Source organism: Hyperolius riggenbachi, chromosome 10 (assembly GCF_040937935.1).
Source record: "Hyperolius riggenbachi isolate aHypRig1 chromosome 10, aHypRig1.pri, whole genome shotgun sequence".
NCBI classification, from domain to species: Eukaryota; Metazoa; Chordata; class Amphibia; order Anura; family Hyperoliidae; genus Hyperolius; species Hyperolius riggenbachi.
The window spans coordinates 145,269,913-145,288,383 of NC_090655.1; the positions used below are offsets into that span (position 1 = coordinate 145,269,913).

General features: G+C 45.6%; 1 protein-coding gene across 1 annotated transcript in view; it reads right to left on the bottom strand.

The window, feature by feature from the left end:
• The window catches only part of GRID1 (glutamate ionotropic receptor delta type subunit 1), a 1,791,150-nt gene that overhangs the window by 1,719,400 nt on the left and 53,279 nt on the right, over window positions 1–18,471 (bottom strand). The gene's annotated exons all lie outside the window — the stretch shown is intronic.

The following is an 18,471-nucleotide window of genomic DNA, read 5'->3' on the forward strand; positions in this document are numbered from 1 at the left end:
CCACGCTTTGAGACACAACAACCCAGGCCTTGCATGAGGACAAGAAGCGTGCGGATAGCAATTTGTGTTTTGTCGCCATGCAGTCATAAATTTAATACAGATGAGAGGTTCAATAAACAGGGACCGGAAACGCTAACCCATCACAGATGTTCATTGTTCATGTTACTTGGTTGGGGTCCGGGAGTGTTGCGTAGTCGTTTCCAATCCAGGATTGATTCATTTTAATTTGAGTCAGACGGTCTGCATTTTCTGTGGAGAGGCGGATACGCCGATCTGTGACGATGCCTCCGGCAGCACTAAAACAGCGTTCCGACATAACGCTGGCTGCCGTGCAAGCCAGCACCTCTATTGCGTACATTGCCAGTTTGTGCCAGGTGTCTAGCTTCGATACCCAATAGTTGAAGGGTGCAGATGGATTGTTCAACACAGCTATGCCATCTGACATGTAGTCCTTGACCATCTTCTCCAGGCGATCGGTGTTGGAGGTGGATCTGCACACTTGCTGTTCTGTGTGCTGCTGCATGGGTGTCAGAAAATTTTCCCACTCCAAGGACACTGCCGATACCATTCCCTTTTGGGCACTAGCTGCGGCTTGTGTTGTTTGCTGCCCTCCTGGTCGTCCTGGGTTTGCGGAAGTCAGTCTGTCGGCGAACAACTGGCTAGAGGAGGGGGAGGATGTCAATCTCCTCTTTAAAGTCTCCACAAGGGCCTGCTGGTATTCTTCCATTTTGACCTGTCGGACTCTTTCTTCAAGCAGTTTTGGAACATTGTGTTTGTACCGTGGATCCAGAAGGGTATAAACCCAGTAATTGGTGTTGTCCAGAATGCGCACAATGCGTGGGTCACGTTCAATGCAGTCCTAGGCCGAAGAGGTCATAGCCTAGGGTCACAAAAACCTGTTTATTTGGGCTATTTCAATGGTAGTGATGGTGACGTACATAAATCTCAGCCATGGCCGTTAGCAACGTCTGAATTTCACGAAATGTCTCATGCAGGTAGAAGACATATTGTTAGACTTGGATTCCAAAGATGGGGTCCCTACATCTCTGCAAACCAGAGTTACAGGGGTCCAAAATTGGTAAAATCCCCTATAGGCTTTCATTGGGCCTACTATTTACCGTTCCAAAATCTCACACCATTTCAAAGGGCAATGGCTCAGCAGTGGCAAAACTCACCAGTCATGATCCCCCTAAGGGTCCCTACAATGCTAGAAAATTTGGTACTGCTGAGCCATTGCCCTTTGAAAAGATGTGAGATTTTGGAAAGTGAAATAGGGAGGCAATGAAAGTCTATGGGGGATTTTACCAATTTTGGACCCCTGTAACTCTGGTTTGCAGAGATGTAGGGACCCCATCTTTGGAATCCAAGTCTAACAATATGTCTTCTACCTGCATGAGACATTTCGTGAAATTCAGACGTTGCTAACGGCCATGGCTGAGATTTATGTACGTCACCATCACTACCATTGAAATAGCCCAAATAAACAGGTTTTTGTGACCCTAGGCTATGACCTCTTTGGCCTAGGGGCCCGAAACTCACCAGTCATGTTCCCCCTAAGGGTCCCTACAATGCTAGAAAATTTGGTACTGCTGAGCCATTGCCCTTTGAAAAGATGTGAGATTTTGGAAAGTGAAATAGGGAGGCAATGAAAGCCTATGGGGGATTTTTACCAATTTTGGACCCCTGTAACTCTGGTTTGCAGAGATGTAGGGACCCCATCTTTGGAATCCAAGTCTAACAATATGTCTTCTACCTGCATGAGACATTTCGTGAAATTCAGACGTTGCTAACGGCCATGGCTGAGATTTATGTACGTCACCATCACTACCATTGAAATAACCCAAATAAACAGGTTTTTGTGACCCTAGGCTATGACCTCTTCGGCCTAGGGGCCCGAAACTCACCAGTCATGTTCCCCCTAAGGGTCCCTACAATGCTAGAAAATTTGCCACTGCTGATCAATTGCCCTTTGAAAAGATGTGAGATTTTGGAACTGTAAATAGGAGGCCCAATGAAAGCCTATGGGGGATTTTACCAATTTTGGACCCCTGTAACTCTGGTTTGCAGAGATGTAGGGACCCCATCTTTGGAATCCAAGTCTAACAATATGTCTTCTACCTGCATGAGACATTTCGTGAAATTCAGACGTTGCTAACGGCCATGGCTGAGATTTATGTACGTCACCATCACTACCATTGAAATAGCCCAAATAAACAGGTTTTTGTGACCCTAGGCTATGACCTCTTCGGCCTAGGACTGCATTGAACGCGACCCACGCATTGTGCGCATTCTGGACAACACCAATTACTGGGTTTTTACCCTTCTGGATCCACGGTACAAACACAATGTTCCAAAACTGCTTGAAGAAAGAGTCCGACAGGTCAAAATGGAAGAATACCAGCAGGCCCTTGTGGAGACTTTAAAGAGGAGATTGACATCCTCCCCCTCCTCTAGCCAGTTGTTCGCCGACAGACTGACTTCCGCAAACCCAGGACGACCAGGAGGGCAGCAAACAACACAAGCCGCAGCTAGTGCCCAAAAGGGAATGGTATCGGCAGTGTCCTTGGAGTGGGAAAATTTTCTGACACCCATGCAGCAGCACACAGAACAGCAAGCGTGCAGATCCACCTCCAACACCGATCGCCTGGAGAAGATGGTCAAGGACTACATGTCAGATGGCATAGCTGTGTTGAACAATCCATCTGCACCCTTCAACTATTGGGTATCGAAGCTAGACACCTGGCACAAACTGGCAATGTACGCAATAGAGGTGCTGGCTTGCCCGGCAGCCAGCGTTATGTCGGAACGCTGTTTTAGTGCTGCCGGAGGCATCGTCACAGATCGGCGTATCCGCCTCTCCACAGAAAATGCAGACCGTCTGACTCAAATTAAAATGAATCAATCCTGGATTGGAAACGACTACGCAACACTCCCGGACCCCAACCAAGTAACATGAACAATGAACATCTGTGATGGGTTAGCGTTTCCGGTCCCTGTTTATTGAACCTCTCATCTGTATTACATTTATGACTGCATGGCGACAAAACGCAAATTGCTATCCGCACGCTTCTTGTCCTCATGCAAGGCCTGGGTTGTTGTGTCTCAAAGCGTGGCCTTCTCCTCCTGCGCCACCCTCCTCCTGTTCCATCACGTGTGCTGCTGCTGGGTTAGCGTTACCGGTCCCTTTTCCTGGAACCTCTTATATGTATTACATTTATGACTGCATGCCGACAAAAAGCATGTTACCTGTGCAAAGAAAACAGACATTTCCCGCATTTAAAAGACAGTTTTCCCTTTGAAACTTTAAAATCGATTTTCTCAAAAACTATAAGCTCTTTTTGCTAATTTTTTTTTCCTCTTGTACCCACTCCCAAGGTGCACATACCCTGTAAATTTGGGGTATGTAGCATATAAGGAGGCTTTACAAAGCATGAAAGTTCGGGTCCCCATTGACTTCCATTATGTTCGGAGTTCGGCTCGAACACCCGAACATCGCGGCCATGTTCGGCCCGAACCCGAACATCTAGATGTTCGCCCAACACTACACGTGACCCGTTCGGCCAATCACAGCGCTAGCCGAACGTTCGGGTAACGTTCGGCCATGTGCTCTTAGTTCGGCCATATGGCCGAACAGTTTGGCCGAACACCATCAGGTGTTCGGCCGAACTCGAACATCACCCGAACAGGGTGATGTTCTGCAGAACCCGAACAGTGGCGAACACTGTTCGCCCAACACTACTGGTGAATGGCATATAAGGGCCAAGGTGCCAGGCCATGGTCACTAGTGACATCTGGCAGAGCAGAACCAGGGTTACAAGACAAATCACAAAGTTTATATCACTGAAGCAACTTATCACTTGCTCCACGGGCAACCAGGATTGTTAGAGAGCCTTACCCAAAGACTCCTTACTGTTTTATGTACCGGCTTACACCACGATTCAAACTCAGGACAAAGGCTCAAATCCTTCATCGAATGCAGGCCCAATATCCAGCTGATAAGCTGTGGTCCATAATGATTTTGGAGTTCACATGACAACTATCCACAAGTGTCAGACTGGGATTTGCTGGTCCGTGGCATACCCACCAACCTATGTATATATGATCTGTTTTTGCCCACCTTGCCTAATATATTTGTTAAAGGACCACTATCGCGAAAAAAGTAGGCAGTTAAAAAATGTGACAGATGACAGGTTTTGGGCCAGTCCATCTTTTTAAGGGGGATTCTCAGGGCTTTCTTTGTTTTCGACAGCATTTCCTGAACAACAATTTAACTGCCAAAATAGCAAGATACCAGCCGGCCTCCCTAATCACTTGCACACTATTATGTCAGTTATATTTTGCAACTGTTGTTCAGGAAATGCTGTTGAAAACAAAGTAAAGCCCTGAGAATCCCCCTTAAAAAGATGGACTGGCCCAAAACCTGTCGTCTGTCACATTTTTTAACTGCCTACTTTTTTCGCGATAGTGGTCCTTTAAGCAATGTTTGTGTAAATCTCTAGTCTGTGGTCGAGTCTGCTTTTGGTATAACCAGACAGCTTCAGCTGTTACCTTTTCCTCTAATTTCTAATTCAGAATGAAACCAGCTCAGCCAAGCCAGGGATAAACAAGCATATATATTTGGAAGGTCATGTGTGAATTTTAAAGTCATGTGTCAACTGTTCATAAGTGCCAGCTGTCTACAATTGTCACATTAAGAATTTACCAGAAATTCACACAGGAATTAGAACAGGATGGAACACTATAGAAGTCTGTTGGAAAATGAAAGCGTAATGACTACATCCAGGACTGTCTCCAAGGCTATTGCTGACAGTATGGCATTGTATTCATACGGTGCACTTATTATTCTTTTCAATAATTATGCAACCAATCTGCACACTGTGCCTGATCAGCCTTTAATCTTAGCTTAATTTTTCTTTTTTATTAACAGGTCTTCTCCAACTCTCCAATATCTGAGCCTGTTTCCTCCTATTAACAAGCTTACTTTGTGTCCATTTGTCACTTAGCATTTTTTTGGTTTGGGGGAACCTCCGTAACTTTTAACCCAGATTTACTAAGACGCCCCCTTATTTGCAGTTACTACCACTCATACAGTATATTACAATCTTTGGGAGCATAGCATGTCAACACGGTCAGTAGTGCATATTATCATAAGTACCTCTCTTAAGTGTCCGTGGATGGATAAGTGAAGTATGGATGAAAACTGAAAGGTACTCACATTTTTGAATTAATTCCGCGTCTTCCATACCTGTAGTTTACCATAAGTTTAGAGAATACCTCAAAAGTCCCAATTTGTAATGCCCACTCTCTGGGAAAAAAATGTACCATATGTTCTGGCGTTAAGACTACTTTTTAACCCAGAAAAATCTCCTCAAAAGTCGGGTGTCTTCTTATATGGCAGGTGTCATCTTATAGGGCGGGTGCTGAAACATCCAAGCCGGACTGGAGAATCTGCGGTTGCCACATACGGATTGGGGATCTCAAAAATGTCCATGGCCGTATCCCCACCGTATGCGGCGACCATATGAAAGCAGCAAGGGTGGTACTGTACAAGCATGGTAGAAGAAAATCCACTCATCAGGATTCCTGGAAAGAGGTGACTTGACACGGTCCCAATGACAAGGTGAGGGGGCACCTCACTGGGAAGGTGTAAGTGAAGGGTGGAGCAATCTGCAGGCATCCGAGACGCCTGGGTTATGGAAAAGAGAGATAGAGCGGCACAGGCAGAGAAGTTGGTAATAGTATAAAAGGGCGGGCCTGATGAGTGAAAGAGACATGTGTGCGCTACCCAGGGCCGGATTACCAACCAGGCAACAAAAGCAGTCGCTTGGGGTCCCATTCAGAGTCAAAGGGGCCCCATCAGCACATAAACCAGCCCTCGCCATCCTGTCAGCGGTGGCTGGATGGTATAATGGTTAAAGGGACTCTGGGCAGTGCAGTAACTATGGAAAGATGCATATCATTTTAAAGCTCCCTTTCTCCTCTTTCCAATGATATACGGCCACCCTATGCCTTTTAGTTTTCGCTATTTTCGAGATCGAAATCGCGGCTGCAGGACGACTTTTCTACAAAGTCGGCAGCTCGATTCAGCACAATGCAATGAAATATAAGGAACCCAGGGGGATATAATTACAAACATCATGCTGGTAGGTGTGAGGATGTAATTAATTAGTTGTGGGTATGCTTAAAGGCATACCCACAGGCACTGCTCGGAGTCCCTTTAAGGGCTCTTCCTCTGACACAGGAGACCAGGGTTCGAATCTTGGCTCTGCCTGTTCAGTAAGCAAGCACTTATTCAGTAGGAGACCTTAGGCAAGTCTCTCTAACACTGCTACTGCCTATAGGGCACGTCCTAGTGGCTGCAGCTCTGGAGCTTTGAGTCCGCCAGGAGAAAAGCGAGATATAAATGTTATTTGTCTTGTCTTGTCTTGTCAAATGATGCCGTGCGCTGCTGATTGTCTTCAGAGTCAGGCTCTCCTCCTAGGTCCCCCTCCTGCTACTGTGCGCTCTGCCGCTGCCCACTCTGTCCTCCCTTCCCACAGAGAACCACAGCTGCAGCAAGAATGATAGCAGCAGATGGCAAACGCTCACTCACCTATCCATGATCCAAGCGATAGAGATCCCGTCATCTGAAACCCATCTGTCTCTTCTACAGTGCAGCCGCTCGCTCTGAACTTCCTGATTCTCAGATCAGACAGGAAGTAGGAAGTAGTAATAGTAGTATTAACAGATTGGCAGCACTCTAGAGGAGACAGATGGGCTCCGGATGACGGGACCTCTATTTCTTGGATCGCAATAGGTGAATGTGAGTCATCTGGTGCTGTCATTCTCCCCCGCTGCGGCTGCCTTCTCTGCTGGACTATCGTATTCACTGGGATGGAGGCTGCATGGTGGCTGTCTAGTTTGGGAGGAAATCGGTTGTTCGGTGGTGGGGGTGGTTATGTAATTCTGTCTGGGGAACGGCTTCCGGGTTGGCGGTGTCCAGAGCTTTCTGCTATTGCCAGGCTGGAGATGCAGGGGGAAAGTGCTGCTGCTGTGATATCTGGCGCCCTCTTCACAGGGGTGCCCAAGCCCCTGAGTGCAAATGTCCCAGCCATTCATCTCTCACTCTGAATTTTGCCGCTGCTATTCCCTGCATTGTGCACCCACAGAGGAAAGCGGGCTGTTGCCCATAGCAACCAGTAGCTCGGCTACTCTCTATTACGACATGATGGGGGGCCCAAATCAGTTACTTTGCTTAGGGCCCCATTTAGCCTTAATCCAGCTCTGGCGCTACCACTCTGATAGTCTTGGAGACAGGGATAGCTGACCAATCCAAGCAGGTTTAGTATACAACAACCAGCCAATCGCCAGTAAGGTACATTGCTTGCTTGATTGGCTGGTTGTTGTCAGGGGTCTAGTCCTGGGAAAAGAAGTGAGTGGACTCACTTGGAGGACTCCTGCGCCGCGCGCAGCGCCAAAAATGGGCGTGGTCAAGCACACCGTGGGCGTGGTCATGGGTGGGGCCAAATATACATGACCTTGGCAGTGATGTAAAAGGTCTGCTGAGGAAGTTTGAGCTCTGCCGTAGTGTATCCCCCAAAAATAGATGTAATCTGACAGCATTTCACCAAAAAGACACATAATCTGGTAGAAGTTCCTCCAAAATACAGATAATATGGAAGTGGGTCCCCCAAAATAGACAATGTGGCAGCAGCAGTTCCACCAACATACACATAATTTGGAAGCAGTTCCCCAAAATACGCGAAACCTGGCAGCGGATCACCCAAAATACACGTAACACCCAAAGGACATATAATCTGGCAGTAGTGGTCTCCCAAACATACACAATCTGGCAGCTGCTCCCCAAAATACATAACAGCGGTTCCACAAAAATGCAGATAATCTGACAGCAGTTCCCCAAAATAGGTACCCCCAGGTAGCCAGGTCTATAGGTGTCCCCAGTATAAGTAGCCATAAGTATAGTAGTCCCCAGTATATGTAGCCAGAGGTATAGTTGCCTAGTATATGTAGCCAGGGGTATATGTGCCCAGTATATGTAGGCAGGGGTATATGTGCCCAGTATATGTAGGCAGGGGTTTATATGCCCAGTATATGTAGCCAGGGGTATATGTGCCCAGTATATGTAGGCAGGGGTATATATGCCCAGTATATGTAGGCAGGGGTATATATGCCCAGTATATGTAGCCAGGGGTATATATGCCCAGTATATGTAGGCAGGGGTATATGTGCCCAGTATATGTAGCCAGGGGTATATATGCCCAGTATATGTAGGCAGGGGTATATGTCCCCAGTATATGTAGGGAGGGGTATATGTCCCCAGTATATGTAGGCAGGGGTATATATGCCCAGTATATGTAGGCAGGGGTATATATGCCCAGTATATGTAGGCAGGGGTATATATGCCCAGTATATGTAGGCAGGGGTATACGTGCCCAGTATATGTAGACAGAGGTATATATGCCCAGTATATGTAGTCAGGGGTATATGTGCCCAGTATATGTAGGCAGGGGTATATATGCCCAGTATATGTAGCCAGGGGTATATATGCCCAGTATATGTAGTCAGGGGTATATATGTCCAGTATATGTAAGCAGTGGTATATGTCCCCAGTATATGTAGGCAGGGGTATATATGCCCAGTATATGTAGGCAGGGTTATATAAACCCAGTATATGTAGGCAGGGGTATATATGCCCAGTATATGTAGCCAGGGGTATATATGCCCAGTATATGTAGTCAGGGGTATGTATGCCCAATATATGTAGCCAGGGGTATATATGTCCAGTATATGTAGGCAGGGGTATATATGCCCAGTATATGTAGTCAGGGGTATATATGCCCAGTATATGTAGCCAGGGGTATATATGCCCAGTATATGTAGCCAGGGGTATATATGCCCAGTATATGTAGGCAGGGGTATATATGCCCAGTATATGTAGGCAGGGGTATATATGTGCCAGTATATGTAGTCAGGGGTATATATGCCAAGTATATGTAGCCAGGGGTATATATGCCCAGTATATGTAGCCAGGGGTATATATGCCCAGTATATGTAGGCAGGGGTATATGTGCCCAGTATATGTAGGCAGGGGTATATGTGCCCAGTATATGTAGCCAGGGGTATATATGCCTAGTATATGTAGCCAGGGGTATATATGCCCAGTATATGTAGGCAGGGGTATATATGCCCAGTATATGTAGCCAGGGGTATATATGCCCAGTATATGTAGCCAGGGGTATATGTGCCCAGTATATGTAGCCAGGGGTATATGTGCCTAGTATATGTAGCCAGGGGTATATATGCCCAGTATATGTAGGCAGGGGTATATATGCCCAGTATATGTAGGCAGGGGTATATGTCCCCAGTATATGTAGGCAGGGGTATATGTGCCCAGGTAGCCAGGTGTGCCCCCACCCAGAGGGAGCAGAGCAGAGAAGGCGAGCTATGGGGACAGCGGGGATGGGCGGACATCTCCCCCCCCCCCATCCCTCACCTTCGTGCTCCCCTTCCTGCCTCTCCCCTCCAGCGTTGTGAAGTGTCGGGCCCGGCAGCGAAAGTGGGCGGAGACTTTCCGCCTTCTTCCGGCCAATAGGGACGCTCCGCTCTGTGTGCGGCTAGTCTGGTCTTCTAGCCGCACACAGAGCGGAGCGACCCTATTGGCCGGAAGAAGGCGGAAAGTCTCCGCCCACTTTCGCCGCCGGGCCCGACACTTCCCAACGCTGGAGGGGAGAGGCAGGAAGGGGAGCACGAAGGTGAGGGACGGGGGGGGGGGGGTCGATGTCCGCCCATCCCCCGCTGTCCCCATAGCTCGCCTTCTCTGCTCTGCTCCCTCCACACAAGCCAGGGAAGATAAAGTGGGTGGACGCCGTTCACCCGCGTCCACGCAGGACTCAACCCCTGGTTGTTGTACTGGGTACCACATACAGTACAGCACCAGTATCTGTACCTGTTTATACAGTATAGCACCCGTACATATGGTATAGTATACAGATGTCCAAGAGTCAAGAGTGGTAGTCTAATAGAGTATATCCTAAAATGTATATTTTAACAGGAAAAGTTGGGGGTCGTCTTAAACGCCCAGTCGTCTTAAGCCCCGTCTACACGGGGCGATGCGTCTTATCAATTGAGCCGCTGATGCGGCTTGATTGATAAGAGCCGACAGGTCCGATTTCGCTGCCGCCGATTCCCTGCTCGTTCCCCACGAGCGGACAATGGCAGGGAATCGAGCGGAAGATAATCGTCGCCAGCGGGGACGAGGGGGGATCGAATCCAACGAACGCCCTGGTGAGCGGGGACGCGGCGGGTACGCGCAGGGATGCGGAAGAGGTGATCCGGCGGCTAATCGAGCCACCAGATCGCTACGTGTAGACCCAGCTTTATATGAAGGAATATATGGTAAATCAGGGATCTCTTTTAAACTCCATATAGTTCAGGCAGTTCCTGGAGAATAAAAGGAATTGATACGGTTAACTGGCCCTCATGCTTTCCTGACCTAAATCCAATAGAAAACATCTTGGATTGTGACAGTATGTCTCTATTTATTTAATACCATTAGGTTGCAACTCAGACTGTCAAGTAGCTCAGTGATGCCCTGGTCCAGATCTAGGAGATGATCCTCTAGGATCCTCTCATTCAATTTTTAATGCATCTATGAAGCCTGTCTTGGTGCAATTGCAGGTCCTACTCTGAATATATAGGTGCCCAGATGTTAGCTGGTAAAGGCATCAACATTTTGGAGGTTTACCGTCCCCCCAGAGATGCTGACCCATTCCTACAGGGATTTTCAGAACTACTGGACACATTGACACCGTCTTATCCAAGATAATTTATCCTTGCTGACTTCAACATCTGGGCTGATGGCATTCTATCACAAGATGGAAATGAACTAATAAACCTCATGGGTGGACTAGGCTTCACACAAGGTGTAAAGTTTGCTACCCACAGAGGAGGACCTACCCTAGACTTACTGTTTCACCTAGGGATGGACATTAGCAACATAATGGTAACTCCAGTGGTATGGTCAGACCATCAAATAATATAGTTTGCTATTGAACATCACCCTATCACGCAGCACCCTGAGGAAAAAAATCAAATATCGTCGCCTGAATAAATGAACACCGGAGAGAATAACTGCCAACCTGGATTTTACAAATCTGCTCCATAGTCCAATGGACCCCACTATTTGGTATCAGAAATTATCAAGGAGAGGCTATCTTAAAGGGGCACTATGGCGAAAAATTGTAAAATTTAAAATATGGCCAAACAGACAAATAAGAAGTATTTTTTTTCCAGAGTAAAATGAGCCATGAATTACTTTTCTCCTTACAGTATGTAGTATGTACAGTAGGTAGTAGAAATCTGACAGAAGCGACAGGTTTTGGACTAGTCCATCTCTTCATAGGGGATTCTCAGCAAGGCTTTTATTCTTTATAAACATATTCCCAAAAAAGGATTTAATGACCAGCTTCCCTGCTTGCTGCACAGTTTTTGGGCACTTGGACAGAGCAACTGCCACTCACTAAGTGCTTTTGAAAATAAATAAATCTCTGAGAATCCCCTATGAAGAGATGGGCTAGTCCAAAACCTGTCACTTCTGTCAGATTTCTACTACCTACTCTAAGTGACAGCAACATAGGAGAAAAGTCATTTATGGCTCATTTTACTCTGGAAAAAAATGTACTTCTTATTTGTGTATGTTTGTACATCTTTGAAATTTTACAATTTTTCGCCATAGTGCCCCTTTAGGTGGATTTTAAACAGAGCAAGATGTATTGCCCTCTCTAGGGACCACCATGTCAGGAGACTAGACAGTGCACTAATGGTGGCCATACATGGTACAATTTTTTCATCCAATCTTACTATTTCTATGTAATATAAGGGAACTGCCTAAATTATCCTTTCAGTATATTCACTTAATTTACCCTTATACTACATAGACATGGTAAGATTGGATGAAAAAAATTGTACCATGTATGGCCACCATTACTCAGATGTAACTCCCAGGATCCACTTAAAAAGATTTGGTGCCCGGGCCTTTTCCCATGCAGCCACTGCTCTATGGAAATCACTTCCACAATCAATGCGAGAAGCCCCTTCTCTGGACAGCTTTAAGAAAAGGCTAAAACACCAATCCTCAGAATTCAGGGTCACAGTGCTTTGATTCCCCAGGGAGAAAAGTGCTATAAAAATATTATTACTATTATTATTATTAGGACCATGCCCCAACATTGTCAGGCATGAATAAAAGCACTCAAGGAACAAGGATGCAGTAGTAGGTTGGCACTACAGTATACCACCTGCACCGTAGTCTTTGTAGTATGCACTCCCTCCTAAAAGCACATGGGGGGGGGGGAGGGGCACAAAAGCTAAAAGTATTATAGGACAGCTATTGCAAAAAAATTGTAAAAATTTAAATTCCTCCATATAAAATGTATATTAAATACAGAATAAAATGCAGTATAAATGTATTTTCCTATGCAGAGGTCACTGACAATAGGTAGTTAACCACTTTACCCCACCCGTACGAATTTCTCCGTCCCTTTTTCCATCCTTTAACCCCGAGGGACGGAGAAATCCGTACTTTCTGCGCTCCCGCCGCTGCCCGCGCTCCCGCTCGCTGTAGCGCGCAATCCCGCTCGTAAACACGCCGCTCGCCCAAAGATCAATGAACGGGAAAATCCATTCCCGTTCGTTGATCTAAGCCCCGCAATGATCCGCTGCTTTTCCGCTAAGCAGCGCGATCATTGTGAAAAAAAAACAAACTTACCCAGCCTCCTAGTACTTCCTCCAAGCGTCCGGAAGGACGTTTGGAGCTCGCATTAAACAAAAAGTTACTGTTGCCATCTTGTGGCCAAATAGTAAAACTACACCCTAAATCATTTTTCACATACAAATTCATTACTTATACACAAAAAATTAACTCATTACCTCCCACACTCCCGATTTTTTTTTTTGTAATTAAAAAAATTTACAATTAAAAAAATACATAAATAGTTACCTCAGGAACTGAACTTTTTAAATGTTTATGTCAGGAGGGTACAACACTGTTACTTTATAAACTATGGGCTTGTAATTAGGGATGGGCGCAAAACTGAAAAAAATGCACCTTTATTTCCAAATAAAATATTGGCGCCAAACATTGTGATAGGGACATAGTTTAAACGGTTTTATAACCGGGACAAATGGGCAAATACATTTCATGGGTTTTAATTACAGTAGCATGCATTATTTAAAAACTATAATGTCCGAAAACTGAAAAATAATTAATTTTTTCCCAAATTTTTCTATTTTCCCATTAAAACATATTTAGAAGAAAATAATTCTTGCATAATGTCCCACCTAAAGAAAGCCTAATTGGTGGTGGAAAAACAAGATATAGTTAATTTCATTGTGATAAGTAATGATAAAGTTATAGATGAATGAATGGAAGGAGCGCTGAAAGGTGAAAATTGCTCTGGTGCTCAAGGGGTAAAACCCCTCAGTGGTGAAGTGGTTAAAATCTGAAAGATGTAATGGTTTTGGATTAGTCCATTTCTTCATAGAGAATTTTCTTTATTTTCAAAAGAACTTACTGATGACAGTTGCTCAAGCTAACTGCCAAAACAGTGTGCAAAGGAGTAGGTGGACTGGCATGTTTGTATAGATTTTTTACAGGGGGTTCTTTTCTAAAGATAAAGGAAACACAGAGAATCTCTTATGAGGAGATAGAATAGTCCAAAACCTGTCATATGTTTACTGCTTACTGTAAGTGACAGCGACATAGGAAACAAAATTAATTTTTAGTGCATTTTGCACAGGGAAATTTGTACATCTTATATATGTATTTACAATCTTAAAAAAAATCACTATAGTGTTCCTATATTGGAGTAGTAGAAAGTGAACAAAATCTCCTGTAAGGTATTCCCATGAAAAAATGAAATTAAATTTGGTGTTTACATTAAAAGATGCAATACATCCATACACAGTATATCTAACAGGGCACTCAATGTAGGGCAACAGGATTAGAGTGTGCAGGTGTAATTAGGAGGAATACCAATGTAGAGGTGAGAAAGATCTCTGAAATGAATCATCAAGCTCAGTATTCATATTATTAACACCTCTTGCTTGATAATCACCAGAAAGTCCATTTACCACTGACGTCTTGCTGTACTCAGTGGCTGAAAATATTGAACTGCACCCACAACTTAGCTTGAAGTGGTCTCTGATGACAACAGCTAGTCAGCTGCTTGTCTGATCTGGTAATATGTTCAGATGGATGCCGTGATATTGCTGTGAGGAGATGTGTCCATTTGCATTAAATCTTGGCACTTCCCTCATGATTTGTATTTATGAAAAGTAGGGCAAACCTTTAAAATGGCCCACTACCAAAATATTTTAGTTTTGTTTTGAATAAAGTGTTAGCACTTCTGTAATGTTTTAATGGCTTGCATTGCAGCCTTATTGAAACAGACTTCCCAAGAGATGTTATTTCATGCCAAGTACATTAAAACACCTCCTGAACTATCATTAAATCTACTGTATGGCAGATAGTTGGACTATATATGGAAATACCTTATCTGAATAACTGTCATTTCAGTCACATGAGAGCTCCACTGCTACCATTCCTCTGTATTCCAGCACAGTTGGGCTGGGCAAGCAATGCTTCCAAGAGTGATGCATGATCCTGACACTGAACTTTATGGTAGTGAGAGTGGCCTTGACTAGAAGGCTCTTAAACAGTGTTGGCTCTTGGCTTCCAGTCTAGGGAAAGAGGAGGAACCCTGGAGAGATCACAGGTATACCTGTACAACTAAGGTGAACCAGAGGTAAGAGAGATATGGAGGCTGCCATATTTATTGAGTACATGGCGGTGCCAGTCAGTTCAGTGCAGGGAGAGCTGCATGATGGCTCTCCCTGCTGCCGCTAAACTCCCCAGTGGCATTAAATACTATTCCCCCTCCGAGTTGTTGCAGGAACAACTCGGAGGGAGATGTAATTAGGGGTCTGGCAGCTGCCAGAGCCCCGAATTACTGATACGCAGGGCACGCAGCATTGCATTGCTGCTATGAGCTTTGGAGCACGGTGCTGATTCGATATTTATTTGCTTTAAAACAATACCAGTTGTCTGGCAGACCGACTTATCTATTTGGCTGCAGTAGTGTCTGAATAACACCAGAAACAAGCATGCAGGTAAGCTTGTCAGATCTGACAATACTGTCTGAAACACCTGATCTGTATATGCAGGTTCTGGGTCTACGGCTGAAAGTATTAGAGGCAGAGGATCAGCAGGACAGCCAGGCAACTGGTATTGCTTAACCACTTGCTGACCGCGGGCGGCGGCAAGGGCTGGGCCCAAACGACCGCAATACGCCCATCGGCGGCGGTGGGTGTGGTTATGCGGTGATCGCGTCATTCGCGACGCGATCAGCCGCCGGCGACAGGCTCTGCCCCCCTCGCGCAGTAACCTGCCGGCCATTCAGAAGCGCCGGCGGGTTACTAGCTACCGGATCGCCGCCATACAAGCGTATAATACGCTTTGTAATGTATACAAAGCGTATTATACAGGCTGCCTCCTGCCCTGGTGTTCCCAGTGATCGAGGGACCACCAGGGCAGGCTGCAGCCACGCAGGTAAGCACCCAAGCACACTGATCTCCCCCCTCTTTCCCTCTGATCGCCCACATCACCCCTCAGACACCCCCCCCCCCGCCCACCCCTCAGACCCCTGTTTGCACCCAATCACCCCCTTAATCACCCATCAATCACTCCCTGTCACTATCTTTCAGCGCAATTTTTTTAACTAGTCCCTAAACTGCCCCCTGGGTGCTCCTGATCACCCCCCCCCCACACACACTCTCAGATCCTCCCCAGACCCCCCCCCCCCCTGTGTACTGTATACATCTATCCTCCCCTGTAATCACCTGTCAATCAATCACCTGTCATTCACCCGTCAATAACCAACTGTCACTGCCACTTATCAGATCAGACCCTAACCTGCCTCTTACAGGCATCTGATCACCCTCCCACACAATCAGATCGTCCGCAGACCTACCCTCAGATCACCTCCAAAGTGCATTGTTTATATCTGTTCTGCCATCTTATCACCCACTGATCACCCATCAATCACCCATCAATCACCCCCTGTCACCACCTGTCACTGCTACCCATCAGATCAGACCCCTATCTGCCCCTAGGGCACCCCAATCACCCGCCCACACCCTCAGAACACCCTCAGACCCCCCCCCCCCAGACCTCCCCCCCCCCCCCGTGTACTGTATACATCTATTCTCCCCTGTAATCACCTATCACCCATCAATCACCCGTCAACCACCCCGTCACCACCTGTCACTGCCTCCCATCAGATCAGACCCTTACGAGCATACTACCCTCAGATCACATCTACCCTCAGATCACCTCCAAAGTGCATTGTTTACATCTGTTCTGCCATCTGATCACCCATCAATCACCCCCTGTCACCACCTGTCACTGCTACCCATCAGATCAGACCCTAATCTGCCCCTTGGGCACCCAATCATTCGCCAACACCCTTAGAACGCCCTCAGACCCCAGCCCTGATCACCTTGCCAGTACATTGCTTGCATCTATTCCCCCCTCTAATCACACCTTTAGACACCCATCAATCACCTCCTGCCACCACCTTTCACCCCTAGCACACCTACCCATCAGATCAGGCCCCAATTTGCCCCTTGTGGGCTCCTGATCACTCGGCCAAACCCTCAGATCCCCCTCAGACCCCCTTTCGATCACCTCCCCAGTGCATTGATTGTATCTATTTTCCCCTCTAACCACCCCCTGAAACACCCATCAATCATCTCGTGTCACCCCCCTAGCACTCCTATCCATCAGATCAGGCCCAATACAACCTGTCATCTAAGAGGCCACCCTGCTTATGACCGGTTCCACAAAATTTGCCCCCTCATAGACCACCTGTCATCAAAATTTGCAGATGCTAATACCCCTGAACAGTCATTTTGAGACATTTGGTTTCCAGACTACTCACGGTTTTGGGCCCCTAAAATGTTAGGGCAGTATAGGAACCCAAAAATGGTATAGTATAGGAACTAAATATAGGAACTAAAAGTTCCTAAGTATAGGAACTAAAATGGGGTCAACAAGTGACCCCATTTTAGAAAAAAGACACCCCAAGGTATTCCGTTAAGTGTATGACGAGTTCATAGAAGATTGTATTTTTTGTCAAAAGTTAGCAGAAATTGCTTTTTATTGTTTTTTTCCCAAAGTGTCATTTTCCACTAACGTGTGACAAAAAAGGTCATTTTGAGACATTTGGTTTCAAGACTACTCCCCGCGGTTTAGGGCCCCTAAAATGCCAGGGCAGTATAAGAACCCCACAAGTGACCCCATTTTAGAAAGAAGATACCCCAAGGTATTCCGTTAGGAGTATGGTAAATTCATAGAAGATTTTATTTTTTGTCACAAGTTAGCAGAAATTGATTTTTATTGTATTTTTTCACAAAGTGTCATTTTCCGCTAACTTGTGACAAAAAATAAAATCTTCTATGAACTCACCATACTTCTAACGGAATACCTTGGGGTGTCTTTTTTCTAAAATGGGGTCATTTGTGGGGTTCCTATACTGGGAGGAGTAGTCTCGAACCCAAATGTCTCAAAATGACCTGTGAAATCCTAAAGGTACTCATTGGACTTTGGGCCCCTTAGCGCAGTTAGGGTGCAAAAAAAGTGCCACACATGTGGTATCGCTGTACTCAGGAGAAGTAGTATAATGTGTTTTGGGGTGTATTTTTACACATACCCATGCTGGGTGGGAGAAATCTCTCTGTAAATGGACAATTGTGTGTAAAAAAAAATCAAAACATTGTCATTTACAGAGATATTTCTGCCACACAGCATGGGTATGTGTAAAAATACACCCCAAAACACATTATACTACTTTTCCTGAGTACGGCAATACCACGTGTGGCACTTTTTTGCAGCCTAACTGCGCTAAGGGGCCCAAAGTCCAATGAGCACCTTTAGGCTTTACAGGGGTGCTTACAATTTAGCACCCCCCAAAATGCCAGGACAGTAAACACACCCCACAAATGACCCCATTTTGGAAAGTATACACTTCAAGGTATTCAGAGAGGGGCATGGTGAGTCCATGGCAGATTTCATTTTTTTTTGTCACAAGTTAGCAGAAATGTAAACTTTTTTTCTTTTTTTTTGTCTCAAAGTGTTATTTTCCGCTAACTTGTGACAAAAAATAATCTTTTATGAACTCACCATGCCTCTCAGTGAATACTTTGGGATGTCTTCTTTCCAAAATAGGGTCATTTGGGGGGTATTTATACTATTCTGGAATTCTAGCACCTCATGAAACCTGACAGGTGCTCAGAAAAGTCAGAGATGCTTCAAAATGGGAAAATTCACTTTTGGCACCATAGTTTGTAAACGCTACAACTTTTACCCATACCAATAAATATACACTGAATGATTTTTTTTTTTATCAAAGACAT